The sequence below is a fragment of the Oncorhynchus mykiss genome, chromosome 20 (assembly GCF_057628025.1).
Source record: "Oncorhynchus mykiss isolate SJ-2025 chromosome 20, ASM5762802v1, whole genome shotgun sequence".
NCBI classification, from domain to species: domain Eukaryota; kingdom Metazoa; phylum Chordata; class Actinopteri; order Salmoniformes; family Salmonidae; genus Oncorhynchus; species Oncorhynchus mykiss.
This window is the reverse complement of record NC_143041.1, coordinates 41657048-41679946: the sequence shown is the minus strand read 5'-3', so window position 1 is coordinate 41679946 and position 22899 is coordinate 41657048. Positions and strand designations below refer to the sequence as shown.

General features: G+C 44.0%; 1 protein-coding gene across 1 annotated transcript in view; it reads left to right on the top strand.

Annotated features, from left to right (window-relative positions):
• The window catches only part of LOC110499443 (RNA binding protein fox-1 homolog 3), an 831363-nt gene that overhangs the window by 584399 nt on the left and 224065 nt on the right, over positions 1 to 22899 (top strand).

The following is a 22899-nucleotide window of genomic DNA, read 5'->3' as shown; positions in this document are numbered from 1 at the left end:
CTCACTCCGTTGTCACTTCCTGTGCCGTAATTAGTCTCTGCTCCATCGTGGACGGTCGTTGCCACCGCTGTTGTGGTTTTTACCACACTAAGTAGAAATTGATTGGCCTGGGATGTTTCTGCAAACTGTTTTTTTTTTTTTTTGGTACCTTGCTGTCTTTCTGAGATGCTTGGGATTGTGGATATTGTAGTTCTTCTTGACAATTTTGTGAGTTTTGGAGTTCTTCTCTGCTACCACATTATCAACAGTGTGTTGATATCTCGCTATGTTGTCAATTGTCAAGCTGATTGAATAAGTATTAGTGGTTGAAAATGAAATTCACTTGAATGAAACTGCTATCTTGAACCAAGGTGTGATAGTGAGCCTCTGTTTTGTTGACGTTTGATTAATATGTTTAGAGAGATATTGATGTCAGATGACATTTGTGTGAGGAATATTGAAGTTAAGGATTCTAATGTTGACTGTTAAGGATTTTTTTTGGACTGTTAAGGATTGTTTCAAAAATCGCCAATTTGGTAAACAGAAATATTGAAGCAAGTGTAAAATGTAAAATCATTATGTTTCAATCTTTTTGCTTCAAATTAAGATGAAAAGAGCCAACTATTGTTAAATAACAAAGTCAGATCGTTAAATGTGACACATTTTATGACAATGTCGTTATGAACGTCTGGAGTGTTTCCCCAGATCTTACATGACTGGAGTGTTTCCCCAGATCTTACATGACTGGTTATTGAGGCTGATTTGGTGACATATTCATTGACTTTCATGTATTTTTCTGATCACATTCTTGTGACTTCCTCTTTAATTATTCAATCCAATATGTATCCAAAGAGTCCTGAATGTTTAATTGTGAAAATGTATATAGCAGCTGATATCATCAAACATGTTACGAGCTAGGTCTATATTTTATTGATACAGACACTCGATGGCTCACACACACATACACACAGACTCTGACATAAGAACACTACGACAGACACACACACGCACACACACACACACACACACACACACACACACACACACACACACACACACACACACACACACACACACACACACACACACACACACACACACACACACACACATACACACACATACACATACACACACATACACACACACACACATACACACACATACACACACATACACACACACGTTAAATAATTCAGTGCATGGTGCAGCTGTTGAAACACAGGGTTGGAGAGACGGCATAGAAATGAAATAGATGTGAAACTGAACAGCTGTCCGTGGCATAGCTCTCCTTTTAATATTACAAGGTGTTTGTATATCATAAAGGAATATGACACTGGTCCCAACTCTGCTTTAGGGCAGTATAACCTGTGTGTGTGTGTGTGTGTGTGTGTGTGTGTGTGTGTGTGTGTGTGTGTGTGTGTGTGTGTGTGTGTGTGTGTGTGTGTGTGTGTGTGTGTGTGTGTGTGTATGTGTTTGTGTGTGTGTGTGTGTGTAGCCACGGGAAGTAGTTTGGGATGATTATTTGTTGACGACAGGGGGGCTGGAGAGGAAAAACATATTCCGGCTCTACTAAGGGCTACATTGGTCCCCTAATTGACGACTAGTAAAGAACTAGAGGTCTAGTAAAGGCCTAGAGAACTAGAAAAGGACAAGATAACTAGTAAAGGCCTAGAGGACTAGTAAAGGACTAGAGGACAAGCAAAAGAATAGAGGACTAGTAAAGGCCTAGATGACTAGTAAAGGACTAGAGGCCCAGTAAAGGACTAGAGGACTAGCAAAGGAATAGTGGACTAGTAAATAACTAGAGGACTAGTAATGAACTACAGTTCTAGTCAAGGACTTGTAAAGAACTAGAGGACTTGTAAAGAACTAGAGGACTAGTAAAGATCTATAGGACTAGTAAAGGACTAGAGGACTAGTAAAGGACTTAGAGGACTAGTAAATATCTAGAGGACTAGTAAAGATCTTGAGGACTAGTAACGAACTAAAGGACTAGTAAAGAACTAGAGGATTAGTCAATAACTAGAGGACTAGTAAATAACTAGAGGACTAGCAAAGAACTAGAGGACTAGTAAAGAACTAGAGGACTAGTAAAGAACTAGTGGACTAGTAAAGTTTTAGAGGACTAGTAAATAACTTGAGGCCCAGTAAAGGACTAGAGGACTAGCAAAGGAATAGAGGACTAGTAAGTTACTAGAGGACTAGTAAAGAACTAGAGGCCCAATAAAGGACTAGAGGACTAGTAAAGGACTAGAGGACTAGTAAATATCTAGAGGACCAGTAAAGAACTTGAGGACTAGTAACGAACTAAAGGACTAGCAAAGAACTAGAGGACTAGTAAAGAACTAGAGGACTAGTAAAGAACTAGTGAACTAGTAAAGTTTTAGAGGACTAGTAAAGAACTTGAGGACTAGTAAATAACTAAAGGACTAGTAAAGAACTAGAGGACTAGTAAAGAACTAGAGGACTAGTAAATAACTAGAGGACTAGTAAAGGTTTAGAGGACTAGTAAAGGTTTAGAGGACTAGTAAAGACCTAGAGGACTAGTAAATAACTTGAGGACTAGTAAAGAACTTGAGGACTTGTAAATAACTTGAGGACTAGTAAAGAACTTGAGGACTAGTAAATAACTAAAGGACTAGTAAAGAACTAGAGGACTAGTAAATAACTAGAGGACTAGTAAAGAACTAGAGGACTAGTAAAGGTTTAGAGGACTAGTGAAGAACTAGAGGACTAGTAAATAACTTGAGGACTAGTAAAGAACTTGAGGACTAGTAAATACCTCGAGGACTAGTAAATAACTTGAGGACTTGTAAAGAACTTGAGGACTAGTAAAGAACTTGAGGACTAGTAAAGGCTCAGTGCACTATTATTATTATTTTTCAATATAAAAAAAAGTGGATTTTTTTAAGTGTCTCCCTTTGCACCCCTACTTCAAGTTTAAGGGAAGGACATGAAGTATTCTATATCACCCTTAAAATCACCCTGAAGACTAGCCCATTCTCGCTACAATAGGGTAGAGTCAGTGATTACTGGGAATCAGACGCAGTTGTTCTGAACCAATGACTGGTCTCCTCTTTCAGAGGGCTAAGTAATTAAGATCCTCTGATCTACTGCAGACAGACAGAGAGAGAGAGAGAGAGAGAGAGGGGGAGAGAGAGAGAGAGAGAGAGAGAGAGAGAGAGAGAGAGAGAGAGAGAGAGAGAGGGGGATGGAGAGAGAGAGAGGGGGATGGAGAGAGAGAGAGAGAGAGGGGGGGGGAGAGAGAGAGAGAGAGAGCGAGAGAGAGAGACAGAGAGAGAGAGACAGAAAGAGAGACAGAGAGAGAGGGGGGGGGGGGGGGGTAGAGCTGCTCCATTGACTTTATTATACACCCAGAACTGATGATGGAGGCAAATGCACTACAAGCTAATGAGTAGGGTTATGTGTGTGTGTGTGTGTGTGTGTGTGTGTGTGTGTGTGTGTGTGTGTGTGTGTGTGTGTGTGTGTGTGTGTGTGTGTGTGTGTGTGTGTGTGTGTGTGTGTGTGTGTGTGTGTGTGTGTGTGTGTCTGGGAGGTCGGGGGTGGAGGGTGTGGTGGATTGCGGTGTGTGTGGATATGGGGATTTGCGGGGTGTGTGTTCTGTGGTTGTGTGGGGTTGTGAAAGCCTGTATAATACTGCATTTTTAATATATTTACTGAAACAGAGGAAGGTTAGTGAGAATGATGTTAAGCTGTGGTTAGGAACATAGCCTCATCTGCCTTTGTGTGTGTGTATGTGTGTGTGTGTGTGTGTGTGTGTGTGTGTGTGTGTGTGTGTGTGTGTGTGTAACTCAGACTCAGATACAGAAGAGACACTTCAGAACAAACTTCCTTTAGATTTTTGAGGGGGACTGTGTGTTGTTCTGTGTAGTAAATATGTTAGTCAATACATTTGTATGGGCTAATAGAAGTAAGGCGAAAAAATATAGATTATTTTAATTGTTTCTCCCAAATTCATGTTATCCAGTTGGTAGTTACAGTCTTGTCTCATCTCTGCAACTCCCTTACAGACTCTGGAGAGGCGAAGGTCAAGAGCCATGTGTCCTCCGAAACACAACCCTGCCGCACTGCTTCTTGACACACTGATCGCTTAATAACCCGGAAGCCAGACGCACCAATGTGTCGGAGGAAACACCTTAGATCGCTGTGCCACTCGGGAGGCGGCCAAAAACACATTTTCATCAAATACTTTTGAGATATTTTTTATTATACTACCACCCCCAAATATTCAATGAATACATTTTACAGTAAGGTGGTAACGTAACAAAATGTGGAATAAGTCTGAATTCTTTCCCGATGCACAGTATAAATACATGAATATAGTATAAATATATATATATATATATATACATATACACATACATATACCGTATCAATATATATATATATATATGTACATATACATATACCTTATCAATATATATATATATATATATATATATATATATATATATATATACAGTATACATATACATATACCGTATCAATATATATATATATATATATATATATATATATATATATATATATATATATATATATATATATATATATATATATATACAATATCAATATATATATATATATATATATATATATATATATATATATATACAGTATACATATACATATACCGTATCAATATATATATATACAGTATAAATGTGTACATATATATATATATATTGATATATCGAGGACAGACGATTTGTACAAGATATGTGCTTCAGCACTCGGCGGTCTGTTCTGTGAGATTGCGTGGCCTACCACTTCGCAGCTGAGCCGTTGTTGCTCCTAGAAGTTTCCACTTCACAATAACAGTACTTACAGCAGCCCTGGTTAGCTCTAGCAGGGCAGAAACCTGACGAACTGACCATTCCACTGCCAATATTTGTCTATGGAGATTGTACGGCTGTATGCTCGATTTTATACATCTTTCTCCAAAGATGGCTGAAATAGCCAAATCCACTAATTTCAAGGGGTGTCCACATAATTTTGCGTACATGAAACACTTTGATAAATACACATGAATCATTTGTCCTGGCCCACGTGATATGCCTAGCTCTTGTTTGTTTTCCTAAAGGAAAGAAATAGGTTGTCCTCTCAAAGTCAATAACAAGGAGACAAACAACGGTAAAAAGCACCTGTCATCACCATGTTTGTTCATTGAGAATCAAATAAATTAAACGATTTAGGCATCAGGCATCATCATAGTATATTTAAAGAGAGACATTTGTTCAACTCTCCCTATTATTCTCCAGTGAAATAACTGCAAACAGGTCCGGCCTAAAACCACTGGAGTAGCCTACCGCTCCGTTGTACTGCACGCAACCACATGTGAGGCGCATTCATCTTGACTGACTGGGAGACAGAGTGGGGGGGGGGGAATCATTAAGACCAGGGAGGTGTAGTGACTTATAACATCTTCAACATTCATCTTGACCCACTGGGAGACAGAGTGGGAGGGGGGGGGGGACATTAAGACCAGGGAGGTGTAGTGACTTATAACATCTTCAACATTTATCTTGACCCACTGGGAGACAGAGTGGGAGGGGGGGGGGCATTAAGACCAGGGAGGTATAGTGACTTATAACATCTTCAACATTCATCTTGACCCATTAGGAGACAGAGTGGAGGAGGATCATTAAGACCAGGGAGGTGTAGTGACTTATAACATCTTCAACATTCATCTTGACCCATTAGGAGACAGAGTGGAGGGGGATCATTAAGACCAGGGAGATGTAGTGACTTATAACATCTTCAACATTCGTTCAACCTATTCATTAAAGAAATGGACCAATGGACACGTGATGACATCATGTTTCACGCATTGCTAACACGTATATTCAATGAACATATCAATTTCCCCGTATTCATGCAGTAGTAAATTACATCAAAGTGTTAATTCATTTAGACAGATGGCCTGAGTGGTGCTGTGATTGTCTTAGCATTAACAAACTCATGCCTTTGTCTTCTGAGTCCGTGACGTGGTGGGTTGTAATAGTCCCGTCGTTCACCTCATTTCAGTAGCCTAAAACGGTTCAAGAGTCCTGTGCACCGTCGGTCGTACATCGTCTATTAAGAGGCTGTCCTGTACCCTATAACAATTCGTTCATTGCCATTCTCCACCGTTCTCCCTGTCCAGGTTATCCAGGAATCGGATAGCTTCTTTTTTTTGCTGAAATCAGTGTGATGTCTCTTTTCTTTCATTTAGAGCCGCAGTTATGCTGGAAACACTAAAGATAATGGGGTTTCGGTTTTTTTCCCACAGTTTTTTTTGTTTGTGGGGTTGAATTCTCTGCTCTTTGTCGGTGTTGAATTGATGTAGACCTGATGGTCCTCATACATCCAAAGGTTCGACTCCTGACATTTTCGGCTTTGATGGTCAATCGTAGAACATTGTCTTTGTTCCTGTAGTTTTAAAGAACTTTGCGATTATGCCCCTTGGTTTGCTGCTTGTGTCTCCTCTCGGGGCCGCCTGTGCGATGTGCCCGTTCAATTGTGGGAGCCCATGTGAAGTTGTGGTTTTACATTTTCCGGGAATTCTTCCAATCTGGTTGTTCCAGAGTTTTCGGGGGAAATTAGAGAATCTTAGTCCTCCATCCCGTGTAATCTTTCAGGAAGCCTTGTAATAATGTATTTTTGTTTATCTATGGTTTTCTGGTGCGATTTCCTTCGGGGTTAAACCCGGTTTCGGCCTTGTCCGTGCTTTTGTCCAGTTACATTTTTGCAAATATCTGATCATTTCTTCATCTGCTTAGATAGTATCTCATTACCCGTGCCAATTTCTGTTAGTAGTGTGTCTAAACTCACTTTTGTCGAGTTGTCAGATATTTGGTTACGGGGTTCTGCTGTGTTTGTTACTATCGCTAGATCTAATATTTACCATAACATGCAGTTGCTCACATAACGTTTCATTTCTTTCTTGACCCTAGAGTCAAGTTGTTTTCTATTTTTAAATGGCATATTTTTTGTAAAGAAAGGGAATGCCAAACGGATCACCTCCACCAGACGACCTCTCGGTCATCATACCGGAAATCCATTTTAGGGTTAGGAGGATAAAAAAACAAGTGTGTGTGAGTTTTTGGGGACTGACAGTTGCTTACTATAAGGTAACCATTCTCCTTTGCCTCGTTCCCTCGTTAGGTGTGTGTGCGTGTGTGTGTGTGTGTGTGTGTGTGTGTGTGTGTGTGTGTGTGTGTCAGCTCATCTCTCCAGCTAGACCTGCCTGTGTCATTATGTTACACACACCCTTAATTACTGCTGACACATTGCTGACACACTGCTCAGTGCTGCGCTGTAGCTCTCTGTCTATCAACTCATTAGTGGTGGTAGGCAAAGCATGTGTAGGTGTAGATCTTCCACGGGACAGAACGAACAATGCTGAAGCCTCACTTTATAAGGCGATTCCACACCAGGACAGACCAGAAATATTTTGTATATCTAAGATTGTTTGGGCATTTGTATCACAAACAACCTTCGAGAAAATCATGATAAAAGTGGCCACTTTAGTTCCTTTTTTATCCTTATAATCAGAATCACCTTTATCCGCCAAATTTATTTGCATGTACAGGAATTTGCAAATGTATTTGGCAAATAAAGGTGATCTCTGTCTCTTTTTCTCTCTCTGCCTGCCTGACTTTCTTTCTCTCTCTCTCCCTCTCTCTCCATAAAACGGCGGTGGCAGCATTATTTTCAGGGAGGCGTGATGGAGGAGAATGCTGCCAATATGGCTTCCCAGATGTCTTCACCTGAAGCTGGGCAACACTAACAAATCTGTAATTAAGAGACAACACTGACTGGCTGGCTGGCTGGCTGACTGACACACATGCACGCAGGCACACACACAAACACACACACACACACAGTCTGGCGGATATGCAACACTTGAGGTGGATGAATCCAACCAGTCATTTTGCAGTTCGCCCAGGTGCTCATGTGAGCTGACAGGCTACTAGGACTGATACCATCCAGCTCCAACCCACAGGGCTTGGAGAAACAGGGAAGAGGCAGTTGGCTATGGCGCTTAGAAAGGTAGCACACTGTTGGCTGAGAGGCTGCCTTACTGTGAGAATATGGTTGGTACAGGGTGACAGAGGGGGCTAGAAGATGTCTCTCTCTCTCCAAAACAACAATGTGCAGCTTTCGCTGTAAACACACATCACATTGATCAGAACAATATTGACATTCAATTAATTTCACATACATAATATTTAAAATTGGTTGAAGTGGCAATGACAGCAGACGACAGAAAACACGATCCAAAGGTACCTTAGACTCTCAGGTACTTTAGAACTTCAGGTACTTTAGAACTCTCAGGTACTTTAGACTCTCAGGTACTTTAGAACCTCAGGTACTTTAGAACCTCAGGTACTTTAGACTCTCAGGTACTTTAGAACCTCAGGTCATTTAGACTCTTGGGTACTTTAGACTCTCAGGTTCTTTTGAACCTCAGGTACTTTAGAACCTTAGGTACTTTAGAACCTCAGGTTCTTTAGACTCTCAGGTACTTTAGAACCTAAAGGTACTTTAGTCTCTCAGGTACTTTAGAACATCAGGTACTTTATACTCTCAGGTACTTTAGAAAATCAGGTACTTTAGACTCTCAGGTACTCCAGACTCTCAGGTACTTTAGAACCTCAGGTACTTTAGACTCTCAGGTACTTTAGAACCTCAGGTACTTTAGACTCTCAGGTACTTTAGAACCTCAGGTACTATAGAACCTCAGGTACTTTACACTCAGGTACTTTAGACTCTCAGGTAGTTTAGAACCTCAGGTACTTTAGAATCTCAGGTACTTTAAACTCTCAGGTACAGTAGAACCTCAGGTACTTTAGACTCTCAGGTACTTTAGACTCTCAGGTACATTTAGAACCTCAGGTACTTTAGACTCTCAGGTACTTTAGACTCTCAGGTACATTTAGAACCTCAGGTACTTTAGATTCTCAGGTACTTTTGACTCTCAGGTACTTTAGACTCTCAGGTACTTTAGACTCACAGGTACTTCAGATCCTCAGGTACTTTAGAACCTCAGGTACTTTAGACTCTCGGGTATTTTAGAACCTAAAGGAACTTTAGAACCTCAGGTAGTTTAGACTCTCAGGTATTTTAGACTCTCAGGTACCTTAGACTCTCGGGTACTTTAGAACCTTAGGTACTTTAGAACCTCGGGTACTTTAGAACCTCAGGTACTTTAGACTCTCAGGTACTCGGGTATGTGTGAGAGAGAGGGAGAACGATAGAAGGAGAGAAGAAAGGGGGAAAAATGTGTAAGAGAGAGGGAGAGAAGAGAGGGGGAAACACGTGAAAAAGGGAGAGGGAGAAAGAAAGAGGGAGAGAAGAGAGGGGGTTGTGAGCTAAAGCCCTCAAATCCTTATGGACACCTGTTATATAATATACATGGTTAAGGGTGCATAGTAGTCCATGGAATGTATGGGGAATGGAATGTATGGGGAATGGAATGTATGGGGAATGGAATGTATGGGGAATGGAATATATGGGGAATGGAATGTATGGGGAATGGAATGTATGGGGAATGGAATGTATGGGGAATGGAACTTGTAACGAATGAAACATATGGCGATTGGAACGTATGGGGAATGGAATGTATGGGGAATGGAATGTATGGGGATTGGAATGTATGGGGAATGAAACATATGGCGATTGGAACGTATGGGGAATGGAATGTATGGGGAATGGAATGTATGGGGAATGGAACGTACGGCTAATGGAACATATGGCGAGTGGATCGTATGGTGAATGGAACGTATGGTGAATGGAACGTATGGGGAATGGAATGTATGGTGAATGGAATGTATGGTGAATGGAAGTTATAGATTGGAATGTATATGTCAATGAGATACACAGTGGGGTCTGATTTTTTTCAAATACTGAGCTAAAAAATCAGGAGAATATAATATTTTATTCTACTAGAATTGCTCTGAGAAAGAGGTTTTGTTTAACAGGTAATATCTACTGGGTGAAATTCCACAGTGTGCCGTCACAGCAGCAAGATTTGTGACCTGTTGACGCAAGAAAAGGTCAACCAGTGAAGAACAAACAACATTGTATATAAACCCATATTTATGTTTATTTATTTTCTATTTTGTACTTTAGCTAATTGCACGTAATATGACATTTCAAATGTCTTTAATCTTTTGTGAGTGTAATGTTTACTGTTAACTTTGTATTTTGTAATTTTGTTAATTTCACTTTTATTTATTATCTATTTCACTTGCTTTGGCCATGTAAACATAACTTTCCCATGCCAAATTAGCCCTTAAAGTGGAGAGAGAGAGAGAGAGAGAGAGAGAGAGAGAGAGAGAGGATAGTGGCTTGTAGAAGTCAAGAGAATTGAGAGAAATATTTTAAATGCACTCTGTTGGTAATGAGATCTCTGTCTCAGCTCAGTAAAACCTGTGTGTGTGTGTGCGCGTGCGTGTGTGTGTGTGTGAGAGTGTGTGTGTGGTAGTTGAGAGGTTAATACAGTAATGTCTCAGTGGCATATTGACTGTACGGGGCTAAATCTGCTGAGGCAAGCTCAGTGTTGCATCCATCCCTAACCCACACCCCCTGCTCGTTTTACACACACACACACACACACACACACACACACACACACACACACACACACACACACACACACACACACACACACACACACACACACACACACACACACACACACACACACACACACACACACACACACACACAGCTAGGACCTGTCAGCCTCCACTATTCACCCTGCCTTTCCCTTGGCCCAATGCTGACTTGTGATTGGCTAACGCTCCGTAAAGCTGAATTCAGCAAAGCCTTTTGCTCCTATCCGTGGCTCCCCACCTCTCCCTCTGCAGAGGAGAAAATGAAGGAGGGAACAAAAGAAAACAAGAAAGAAAACAGGCAGCTCTGGATATGATCCTCCCCTCCCCTCCACCCCCTCCTTCTTCTACTCTCTCTCTCTCTCTCTGTCTCTCTCTCTCTGTCTCTCTCTCTCTCTCTCTCTCTCTCTCTCTCTCTCTTCTGTCACCAAGTCCCTCTAGTTCTGTGTCTGTTTTGTTTTTATGGCTCAATCCTTATACACAACAAGTTAGAGAACAACCTTACCTTAGCTCTCTGTTGCTCTGTACAATATCCACAGTCTCTCTCACCAGCTCTACTGCACCTCTACCACCCGGTGGCTTCACAACCACTACAGCTACAGAGGAACAAGCTTTCCCCACCTTCACTCACCACATCCAGCTACGAGCACACAGTCTCATCCCTCTACGAGCAAACAGTCTCATCCCTCTACGAGCAAACAGTATCATCCCTCTACGAGCAAACAGTCTCATCCCTCTATGAGCAAACAGTCTCATCCCTCTAGGAGCAAACAGTCTCATCCCTCTACAAGCAAACGGTCTCATCCCTCTACGAGCAAACAGTCTCATCCTTCTAGGAGCAAACAGTCTCATCCCTCTACGAGCAAACAGTCTCATCCCTCTACGAGCAAACAGTCTCATCCCTCTATGAGCAAACAGTCTAATCCCTCTATGAGCAAACAGTCTCATCCCTCTACGAGCAAACAGTCTCATCCAGCTTCGAACAAACAGTCTCATCCCTCTACGAGCAAACAGTCCCATCCCTCTATGAGCAAACCGTCTCATCCCTCTACGAGCAAACAGTCTCATCCAGCTACGAGCAAACAGTCTCATTCAGCTTCGAGCAAACAGTCCCATCCCTCTATGAGCAAACAGTCTCATCCCTCTACGAGCAAACAGTCTCATCCAGCTACGTGCAAACAGTCTCATCCAGCTACGAGTAAACATCCTCAAACCTCTACGAGCAAACAGTCTCATCCCTCTACGAGCAAACAGTCTCATCCAGCTACGAGTAAACAGTCTCATCCAGCTACGAGTAAACAGTATCATCCAGCTACGAGCAAACAGTATCATCCAGCTACGAGTAAACAGTCTCATCCAGCTACGAGCAAACAGTCTCATCCAGCTACGAGTAAACAGTCTCATCCAGCTACGAGCAAACAGTCTCATCCAGCTACGAGCAAACAGTCTCATCCAGATACGAGCAAACAGTCTTAACCAGCTACGAGCAAACAGTCTCATCCAGCTATGAGCAAACAGTCTCATCCAGCTACGAGCAAACAGTCTCATCCAGCTACGAGCAAACAGAGCAAGCCTCCAGCATATAGCTACTGTACCAGCCGCATCAGCAGACCTTAGTCTCGCCCTCCCCGCCCCTCACTCCCTCCTTTCTTTCTCTATCCCCTCCCTCCCTCCCTCCCTCGCCTCATCTCTCCCTCTCCTGATGCATGGCGGGCTGGCTGTGGTACGGTACCGTCTGTGTAAAGTCTCTTCCACTGTAAAGGATCCCAGCCTCGGTGCACAAAGCCTGGGTATGCCAGCCAGCCCTCACCCCTGCTGCCCCGCCAGTCTCCTGGAACTGGACTGGAGCTTCTGATACAGCAACGAGTAGGAGAGAGAAGAGTAGGAGAGAGAGAGAAGAGTAGGAGAGAGGAGGTGCAAGCGAGAGAGCACTGAGAGGTATAGAGTGTGCGTGAAAAGAGATCATTTAGAGAGAGAGAGGTGGAAGACAGTGGGTAGAACGAAACAAACAGCAAGCGCTGAAGTTGAAGAAGAGGAAAGGAAAAATACGAAAAGGAGAGAGGTAGAAACTACGCCTCCCGGCTTCTTCTCTCTCTCACTCTTCTCATTCCCTCTCTCTCTTTTTCGTTCTTTCTCTCCCCTTTTTCCCTGTGGCAGAGAGCAGACACTCTCTCTCTCTCTTTCTCATTCCCTCTCATCTCTGTTTCGTTCTTTCTCTCTCCCTGTGGCAGAGAGCAGAAGAGTTTTCTAAAGATCCTGCGGACCAGAGAACCAGAGAGAGTTGAGCTTCATAGAACCATCCAGAAAACAGGACTGACCATTCCGGAGAAAGACGGACCCTAAAACTCAACAACCAACCCACAAACAAAGTAGAAAACCAACGAGTGAACAATCGCACTGAGAAACAAGCCAAGGAGCAAGAGAAGGAAAACAGTGGGACAGACTGAGAGAGAGAGACAAAAGGAAGGAAAGTGCGCTGGCCTCACCGGTCTCCGTTCCACACGCCTGTCTTCCACCCCCCACTCGACCTCGGCCGAAATGATGATGTATTTTTGGGTGAGTACCTCGCCCGTTGGGGGGTGTAGGGTTTGTGTTGGGGGGTGTAGGGTGTGTGTTGGGGGTGTAGGGTGTGTGTTGGGGGTGTAGGGTGTGTGTTAGGGGTGTATGGTACGTGTTAGGGGTGTAGGGTACGTGTTGGGGGTGTAGGGTGTGTGTTAGGGGGTGAAGGGTGTGTGTTGGGGGTGTAGGGTGTGTGTTGGGGGTGTAGGGTGTGTGTTGGGGGTGTAGGTTACGTGTTGGGGGGTGTAGGGAAATGCCTGGGGAATTGAACTCTGTAGTGTAGTGGCATATCTAATCCTCTTTCCACTGGGATGGGGGCAGTGTGAAAGGTTATCATACACACACACACACACAAACCCACACAAACACACACACACACACACACACACACACACACACACACACACACACACACACACACACACACACACACACACACACACACACACAAACACTGATAATAGTTAACTGTGTCACACACTGGATGCAAACTTGACGCATTTGTGAACTGCTCTCTCTCTCTCTTTCTTTCTTTCGTTCTTTCTTTCGTTCTTTCTTTCTTTCTTTCGTTCTTTCTTTCTTTCTTTCTTTCTTTCCTTCTTTCTCATCTTCCTGTTGTTCTCTCCATCATGTGTAATGCAGCTTCCTGGTATAAACCTGTGTTTCTGTAATGAGGAAGAGGAGAGGTGAGGAGAGTAGAGATGGGGGAGGAGGAGGAGAGGGAGAAGTAGAAAGGGAGAGGAGAGGTGGGAGAGGGAGGGAGGGAGACGTAGAGAGGGAGAAGAGAGGTGGGAGAGGGAGGGAGGGAGATGTAGGGAGGGAGAGGAAAGGGAGATGTAGAGAGGGAGAAGAGAGAGGGAGGGAGATGTAGAGAGGGAGAAGAGAGGTGGGAGAGGGAGGGAGGGAGATGTAGAGAGGGAAGGATGGAGATGTAGGGAGGGAGATGAAAGGGATGGAGATGTAGAGAAGGAGAAGAGAGATGGGAGAGGGTCGATTCTGGGAGAGGGTAGATTCTGCTGAATCCCAGGAAAAAGTGGTTTATTTTATTTCGTGTAATACTGGACCCTGTCATCTTATCCCGAGAAGGCTTCATTCCACAGCTTCATTCCACAGCTTCATTCTACAGCTTCATTCCACAGCTTCATTCCACAGCTTCATTCCACAGCTTCATTCCACAGCTTCATTCCACAGCTTCATTCCACAGCTTCATTCCACAGCTTCATTCCACAGCTTCATTCCACAGCTTCATTCCACAGCTTCATTCTACAGCTTCATTCCATTGCCCTGCTGGAACGTTGTCCCATTTCGCCCCATGTGGCTCAGTTGGTAGAACACAACGCTTACAACACCGGGGTTGGTTGGATTCTCACGGAGGACCAGTATGAAAGGTGTACACACTCACAGTACACCAATCACTATAAGATGTCTTGTTCTCTCAGAGCACTGATGATGCACTCACTACTGTAAGTCGCTCTGGATTAAGAGTTTCTGCTGAATGACTAACATGTAATTGTAAGCAGGGATGCAGAATTCCTTGACTTTTTGTTTTGGGTAGAGATCCGAGATTAAATACCTGGAGGATCTTATGTTCAAACGTTGTGAACGTTAGTGCATCATCAGGTGTACTGTGTATAGTCTAACCCCCACATCCACCAAAAACATACTTTACGCACTGGTGTGTTGTTGTGTGTTGTTGTGTGTTGTTGTGTGTTGTTGTGTGTTGTTGTGTGTTGTTGTGTGGTGTCGTGTGTTGTTGTGTGGTGTTCTGTTGTGTGTTGTGTTGTTGTGTTGTGTGTTGTGTGTTGTTGTGTTGTGTGGTGTTGTGTTGTGTGTTGTGTGTTGTTGTTTGTTGTTGTGTGGTGTTGTGTGGTGTTGTGTTGTGTTATTTTGTGTGTCGTTGTGTGGTGTGGTGTTGTGCGTTGTGGTGTTGTGTGTTGTGTGTTGTGTGGTGTTGTGCATCGTTGTGTTGTGGGTTGTTGTGTTGTTGTATTGTTGTATTGTGTGTTGTTGTGTGGTGTGTTGTTGTATTGTGTGTTGTTGTGTGGTGTGTTATGTTGTGTGTTATTGTGTGGTGTTGTTGTGTTGTGTTGTGTGTTGTGTGGTGTTGTGTGGTGTGTTGTTGTGTTGTGTGGTGTGAAGCGTTGTTGTGTTGTGTGGTGTGAAGTGGTGTTGTGAGTTGTTGTGTTGTGTGGTGTGGTGTTGTGTTGTGAGAAGATGAAGGAAAAGAGAGAGAGAGAGAAGAGAGAGAGAGAGAGAGAGACAAAGAGAGAGAGAGAGAGAGGTGAAGTGCTGCAATGTTCTATGATGTAATCTGCTCTATGCTGGATCTGACTGATCTGACTGATCTGACTCATCTGACTGTCAACTACTACTGTACCAAGTCAAGATCCCTCAATATAACTCCATCTTCATTCATACTCAATGGGCCATATACACGCAGCTTGTTCAACTGCAGACAAACTCTTCTTTGTATCACGAAGATATCAGTTATAACACAACTATTGTGTCAACTGCGCTGTGTATCGGTGTAAACAAGCTCCAGATAGTCTACGTGTTTTGCATTCGGGAAAACTATTCAGATCCCTTCATTTTTTCCACATTTTGTTACATTACAGCCTTATTCTAAAATGGATTCAATTGTTGTTTTTTTCCCCATCATGCATTTACACACAATACCCTGACATCATGACAAAGTAAAAACTATTTCAATTTTTTATTTTTTTTTGCAAATGTATTAACAATAATAAAACGGGAAATATCCTAATGACATAACTTTTGTCAGCACCTTTGTCAGAGATTACAGCCTCTAGTCTTCTTGGGTATGACGCCACAAGCTTGGCACATCTGTATTTGTGGAGTTTCTCCCATTCTTCTCTGCAGATCCTCTCAAGCTCTGTCAGGTTGGATGGGGAGTGTCGCTGCAATGCTATTTTCAAAGCCACTCCTTCGTTGTCTTGGCTGTGTGCTTAGGCTCTTTGTCCTGTTGGAAGGTGAACCTTCACCCCAGTCTGAGGTCCTGAAGGCTCTGGAGCAGGATTTCATCAAGGATTTCTCTGTATTTTGTTCCATTCATCTTTCCCTCGATCCTGACTAGTCCCCCAGTCCCTGCTGCTGAAAATCATCCCCACATCATGATACTGCCACCACCATGCTTCACCATAGAGCTCTGTCAGAGTGACCATCAGGTTCTTGGTCACCTCCCTGACCAAGGCCCTTCTACCCTGATTGCTCAGTTTGGCCGGGCGGACAGCTCTAGGAAGAGTATGTGGTCTTGGAGACATTCAATGCTGCAGACATTTTTTGGTACCCTTCCCCAGAACTGTGCCTCGACACGATCCTGTCTCGGAGCTCTATAGACAATTCCTTCCACCTCATGGCTTGAATTTTGCTCTGACATGCACTGTCAACTGTGGGACCTTTATATAGACAGGTGTGTGCCTTTCCAAATCATGTCCAATCAATTGAATTTACCACAGCTGGACTCCAATAAAGTTGTGGAAACATCTCAAGGATGACCAATGGAAACAGGATGCACCTGAGCACAATGTCGAGTCTCATGGCAAAAGGTTTGAATACTTACGTCAATAAGGTATTTCAGTTTTATTTATTTATTTATTATTAACAGAAATGTCTAAAACCTGTTTTTGTCATTAAGGATTATTGTGTGCAGATTGGTGAGTCCATTTTTTATTTAATCTGTTTTAGAATAAGGCTGTAACGTAACAAAATGTGGAAAAAGTCACAGTGTCTGAATACTTTCCAAATGCCCTGCATGTCTACACCCTCTTCTCTGTCCACCTCTAGATGAATGGTGCCTAGTGTTATGTGTCTTAAAGGATTTAATGATGGTCTGAGAGGAGTGCCTGTCTGTCTGTCTGCCTGCCTGCCCTGTCATCTGTCTGTCTGTCTGTCTGTCTGTCTGTCTGTCTGTCTGTCTGTCTGTCTGTCTGTCTGTCTGTCTGTCTGTCTGTCTGCCTGCCCTGTCATCTGTCTGTCTGTCATCTGTCTGTCTGTCTGTCTGTCTGTCTGTCTGTCTGTCTGTCTGTCTGTCTGTCTGTCTGTCTGTCTGTCTGTCTGTCTGTCTGTCTGTCTGTCTGTCTGTCTGTCTGCCTGCCAGCCTGTCTGTCTGTCTGTCTGTCTGTCTGTCTGTCTGTCTGTCTGTCTGTCTGTCTGTCTGTCTGTCTGTCTGTCTGTCTGTCTGTCTGCATGTCTGTCTGTCTGTCTGTCTGTCTGTCTGTCTGTCTGCCTGCCTGCCCTGTCATCTGTCTGTCTGTCTGTCTGTCTGTCTGTCTGTCTGTCTGTCTGTCTGTCTGTCTGACTGTCTATCTCTGTCTATATCTGTATGTTGGTCTTTCTCTGTCTAAGTCTGTCTGTCTGTCTGTCTGTCTGTCTGTCTGCCTGCCCTGTCATCTGTCTGCCTGCCCTGTCATCTGTCTGTCTGTCTGTCTGTCTGTCTGTCTGTCTGTCTGTCTGTCTGTCTGTCTGTCTGTCTGTCTGTGAGTGTAGATGTGGCGCTAGCTAGCAGGGCTCTTTGATACAGGGCTGCTACCTTGCAGCACAGTACAGTAAGTTACATGAATCATTCCCCTTCATCACTCTACCTCACCAGACCCCACCGCTAGACTGTGGTCTGCATCTCAAATGGCACCCTATTCCCTACATAGTGCACTACTTTTGACCAAAACCTATGGGCCCTGGACAAAAGTAGTACACTTTATAGGGAGTAGGGTGCCATTTGGACATTACAGGTCTGTGCCAGGAGCCTCATAAACTCCAGATAAAAACAGCCAAATTGTAGCTACCAAGGGCCAAGCAACAGAAACAGAAACATACGTTACAAACATGCAAACAAATGAACTGACATATAGAGAATAGAGCTGAAAGGTCTTATAGTCCATATGTACGACACAGTGAGTCACACATAGGAAGGCTGAAAGACAAGAGAGGAAGGAAAGAGAGGAAGGAAAGAGAGGAAGATAAGAGAGGAAGGAAAGAGAGGAAGATAAGAGAGGAAGGAAAGAGATGAAGACAAGAGAGGAAAACAAGAGGAAGGAAAGAGAGGAAGATAAGAGAGGAAGGAAAGAGAGGAAGACAAGAGAGGAAGGAAAGAGATGAAGACAAGAGAGGAAGGAAAGAGAGAACACCGTAAACAGGGATCAAAGAGGAGTCCCACACAGTGTTTGCGGAAGCAGGGAATGAACTAAAAGGTGCTCGAGGAGGTTGTCCAGGTGTTTACAGAAGAACAACAAGGGATGAAAGGAAAAGGTGATGACCATCTTCTTTTCCTTCCTCTTGTTTGTGTTCCCTGGTCGTCATGGTTAATTATTCATAGAATAAGATATATATATATTTTTATTAGACCTTTATTTAGCCAGGGAGTCATGCTGAGACCACGGTCTCTTTTGCAGAGGAGTCCTGCATGAACACATCAATAAACAACAGTTACGCTATACATATGTCCTATCTGAGGCGAGGAGAGGAGATGAAAGGAGAAGAGATGGAGAGAGGAGAGGAGAGGAGAGGAGAGGAGAGGAGAGGAGAGGAGAGGAGAGGAGAGGAGAGGAGAGGTGGAATGTGGCATTCTCCTCCTTCCCTCTTCAGTGTTTGTTAGCTAATAAATCATTCAGAGAGAGAGATGTGGAGAATAGTTCTATGTTGCAAACAGTTGACCTCCTGGTTCGTCCTCATTTCACTACATTAGTGGACAGAGGAGCTTTTCCCATCTACTCTACTGTAGTTTTTTTGTCCCATACTATTAATATTATTATTTTTAATCCCAGCCCCTGTCCCTGCAGGAGGCCTTATGCCTTTTGGTAGGCGGCCATTGTAAATAACAAGTTATTCATAATTGAATTGCCTAGTTAATTAAATAAAGGTGTTTTATTATCATTATCTACAGTGGATTGAACAGCAGAGGTACAGTAGCAGGGGAATCAGCAGAGGTACAGTAGCAAGGGAATCGGCAGAGGTACAGTAGCAGGGGAATCAGCGGAGGTACAGTAGCAGGGGAATCAGCAGAGGTACAGTAGCAGTATGTGTTATCCAGGGAATGGTGTATCTATGAGATGGAGGTCAGTATGTGTTATCCAGGGAATGATGTATCTATGAGATGGGGGTCAGTCTCCCGGTCCTCCGGTCTCCCAGTCTCTAGTTCTCCCGGTCTCCCAGTCTCCCGGTCTCCCGGTCTCCCGGTCTTCCGGTCTCCCGGTCTCCCAGTCTTCCAGTCTTCCAGTCTTCCGGTCTTCCGGTCTCCCGGTCTCCCGGTCTCCCAGTCTCTAGGTCTTCCAGTCTCTAGGTCTTCCAGTCTCCCAGTCTCCCAGTCTCTAGGTCTCCCAGTCTCTAGGTTTCCCGGTCTTCCGGTCTCCCAGTCTCCCGGTCTTCCAGTCTCCCAGTCTCCCGGTCTCCCGGTCTTCCAGTCTCCCGGTCTCCCGGTCTCCCGGTCTTCCAGTCTCCCAGTCTCCCAGTCTCTAGGTCTTCCAGTCTCCCAGTCTCCCAGTCTCTAGGTCTCCCGGTCTCCCAGTCTCCCGGTCTCCCGGTCATCCAGTCTCCCGGTCTCCCTCCTCTCATCCATCCCAGGGTGATATCCCTCCTGCTGACATCCTTTTCTACTGCTAAGAGAGAATACTCTCTCATCTTCCGCACCCCCCTTTAATCTTCTTATCAACACGGAGATTACACAGCGCCGCACTTGTAAGAACTAGGAACACAGCGCAAAACGAGGGGCGCGGAGGGAACGGAAAGAGGTAGATAAGAAAGAAGAGGACACAGAGAGGGAGAGAGGAGAAAGAGAGATGGAAAGAAGAGAGAGAAAGAAGAGAGAGAGTAAAATAGAGAGAGTAAAGGAGAGAGAGAGAGAGAGAGAGAGAGAGAGATGAAGAGTAAAGTAGAGAGAGTAAAGGAGAGAGAGAGAGGGAAAGAAGAGAGAGTAAAATAGAGAGAGTAAAGGAGAGAGAGAGGGAAAGAAGAGAGAGTAAAATAGAGAGAGTAAAGGAGAGAGAGAGAGAGAGAGAGAGAGAGAGAGAGAGAGAGAGAGAGAGAGAGATGAAGAGTAAAATAGAGAGAGTAAAGGAGAGAGAGAGAGGGAAATAAGAGAGAGTAAAATAGAGAGAGTAAAGGAGAGAGAGAGGGAAAGAAGAGAGAGTAAAATAGAGAGAGTAAAGGAGAGAGAGGGAAAGAAGAGAGAGTAAAATAGAGAGAGTAAAGGAGAGAGAGAGGGAAAGAAGAGAGAGTAAAATAGAGAGAGTAAAGGAGAGAGAGAGGGGGAAAGAAGAGAGAGTAAAATAGAGAGAGTAAAGGAGAGAGAGAGGGGGAAAGAAGAGAGAGTAAAATAGAGAGAGTAAAGGAGAGAGAGAGAGAGAGAGAGAGGGAGAGATGAAGAGTAAATTAGAGAGAGTAAAGGAGAGAGAGAGAGAGGGAAAGAAAAGAGAGTAAAATAGAGAGAGTAAAGGAGAGAGAGAGGTAAAGAAGAGAGAGTAAAATAGAGAGAGTAAAGGAGAGAGAGAGGGAAAGAAGAGAGAGTAAAATAGAGAGAGTAAAGGAGAGAGAGAGAGAGAGAGGGAGAGATGAAGAGTAAATTAGAGAGAGTAAAGGAGAGAGAGGGAAAGAAGAGAGAGTAAAATAGAGAGAGTAAAGGAGAGAGAGGGAAAGAAGAGAGAGTAAAATAGAGAGAGTAACGGAGAGAGAGGGAAAGAAGAGAGAGTAAAATAGAGAGAGTAAAGGAGAGAGAGAGGGGGAAAGAAGAGAGAGTAAAATAGAGAGAGTAAAGGAGAGAGAGAGAGAGAGAGGGAGAGATGAAGAGTAAATTAGAGAGAGTAAAGGAGAGAGAGAGAGGGAAAGAAGAGAGAGTAAAATAGAGAGAGTAAAGGAGAGAGAGAGGTAAAGAAGAGAGAGTAAAATAGAGAGAGTAAAGGAGAGAGAGAGGGAAAGAAGAGAGAGTAAAATAGAGAGAGTAAAGGAGAGAGAGAGAGAGAGAGGGAGAGATGAAGAGTAAATTAGAGAGAGTAAAGGAGAGAGAGAGGGAAAGAAGAGAGAGTAAAATAGAGAGAGTAAAGGAGAGAGAGAGGGAAAGAAGAGAGAGTAAAATAGAGAGAGTAAAGGAGAGAGAGAGGGAAAGAAGAGAGAGTAAAATAGAGAGAGTAAAGGAGAGAGAGGGAAAGAAGAGAGAGTAAAATAGAGAGAGTAAAGGAGAGAGAGGGAAAGAAGAGAGTAAAATAGAGAGAGTAAAGGACAGAGAGAGAGAGAGAGAGGGAGAAATGAAGAGTAAAGTAGAGAGAGTAAAGGAGAGAGAGAGAGAGAGAGAGAGAGAGAGAGAGAGAGAGAGAGAGAGAGAGAGAGAGAGAGAGAGAGGGAAAGAAGAGAGAGTAAAATAGAGAGAGTAAAGGAGAGAGAGAGAGAGAGAGAGAGGGAGAGATGAAGAGTAAAGTAGAGAGAGTAAAGGAGAGAGAGGGAAAGAAGAGAGAGTAAAATAGAGAGAGTAAAGGAGAGAGAGAGGGAAAGAAGAGAGTAAAATAGAGAGAGTAAAGGAGAGAGAGGGAAAGAAGAGAGAGTAAAATAGAGAGAGTAAAGGAGAGAGAGGGAAAGAAGAGAGAGTAAAATAGAGAGAGTAAAGGAGAGAGAGAGGGAAAGAAGAGAGAGTAAAATAGAGAGAGTAAAGGAGAGAGAGAGAGAGAGAGAGAGGGAAAGAAGAGAGAGTAAAATAGAGAGAGTAAAGGAGAGAGAGGGAAAGAAGAGAGAGTAAAATAGAGAGAGTAAAGGAGAGAGAGGGAAAGAAGAGAGAGTAAAATAGAGAGAGTAAAGGAGAGAGAGGGAAAGAAGAGAGAGTAAAATAGAGAGAGTAAAGGAGAGAGAGAGAGAGAGAGAGAGAGGGAAAGAAGAGAGAGTAAAATAGAGAGAGTAAAGGAGAGAGAGGGAAAGAAGAGAGAGTAAAATAGAGAGAGTAAAATAGAGAGAGAGGGAAAGAAGAGAGAGTAAAATAGAGAGAGTAAAGGAGAGAGAGAGAGAGATGAAGAGATGAAGTGTGCATCAGAAGGTGTGACGTACTATCACCCATCATTAGCTCTGTTTACACACGTTCCACAGGAGGAAAGGTCACCATCCCCACAGTGTCTTTTCGCCTCGGTGACAATATGTTATCTTTCCTCTCAGCGGCTCTGACTAACCCCAGATCAGTGTCTGCATCTCTAACGGCACCCTGTTCCCTGTGGACCCTCGTTGCTCCCTGTTCCCTGTGGGCCCTCGTGGCACCCTGTTCCCTGTGGGCCCTCGTGGCACCCTGTTCCCTGTGGGCCCTCGTTGCACCCTGTTCCCTGTGGGCCCTCGTTGCACCCTGTTCCCTGTGGGCCCTAATGGCACCCTGTTCCCTGTGTGCCCTCGCTGCACCCTGTTCCCTGTGGGCCCTCGCTGCACCCGGTTCCCTGTGGGCCCTCGTGGCACCCTGTCCCCTGTGGGCCCTCGTGGCACCCTGTCCCCTGTGGACCCTCGCTGCACCCTGTTCCCTGTGGGCCCTCGTGGCACCCTGTCCCCTGTGGGCCCTCGTTGCACCCTGTCCCCTGTGGGCCCTCGTTGCACCCTGTTCCCTAAAGACCCTGGTGCACTACGTAAGGAATAGTGTGCCATTTGGGACGGGATCAGTGTCTAGGGGCTGCCAACCGGAACTCCTGTTGGATTGTCGGATATAAGGGCAGAGGGCCTGGAGGACACAGAAGAGAGTCAAGTGGGTTCAAGACCAAGGGAGGAG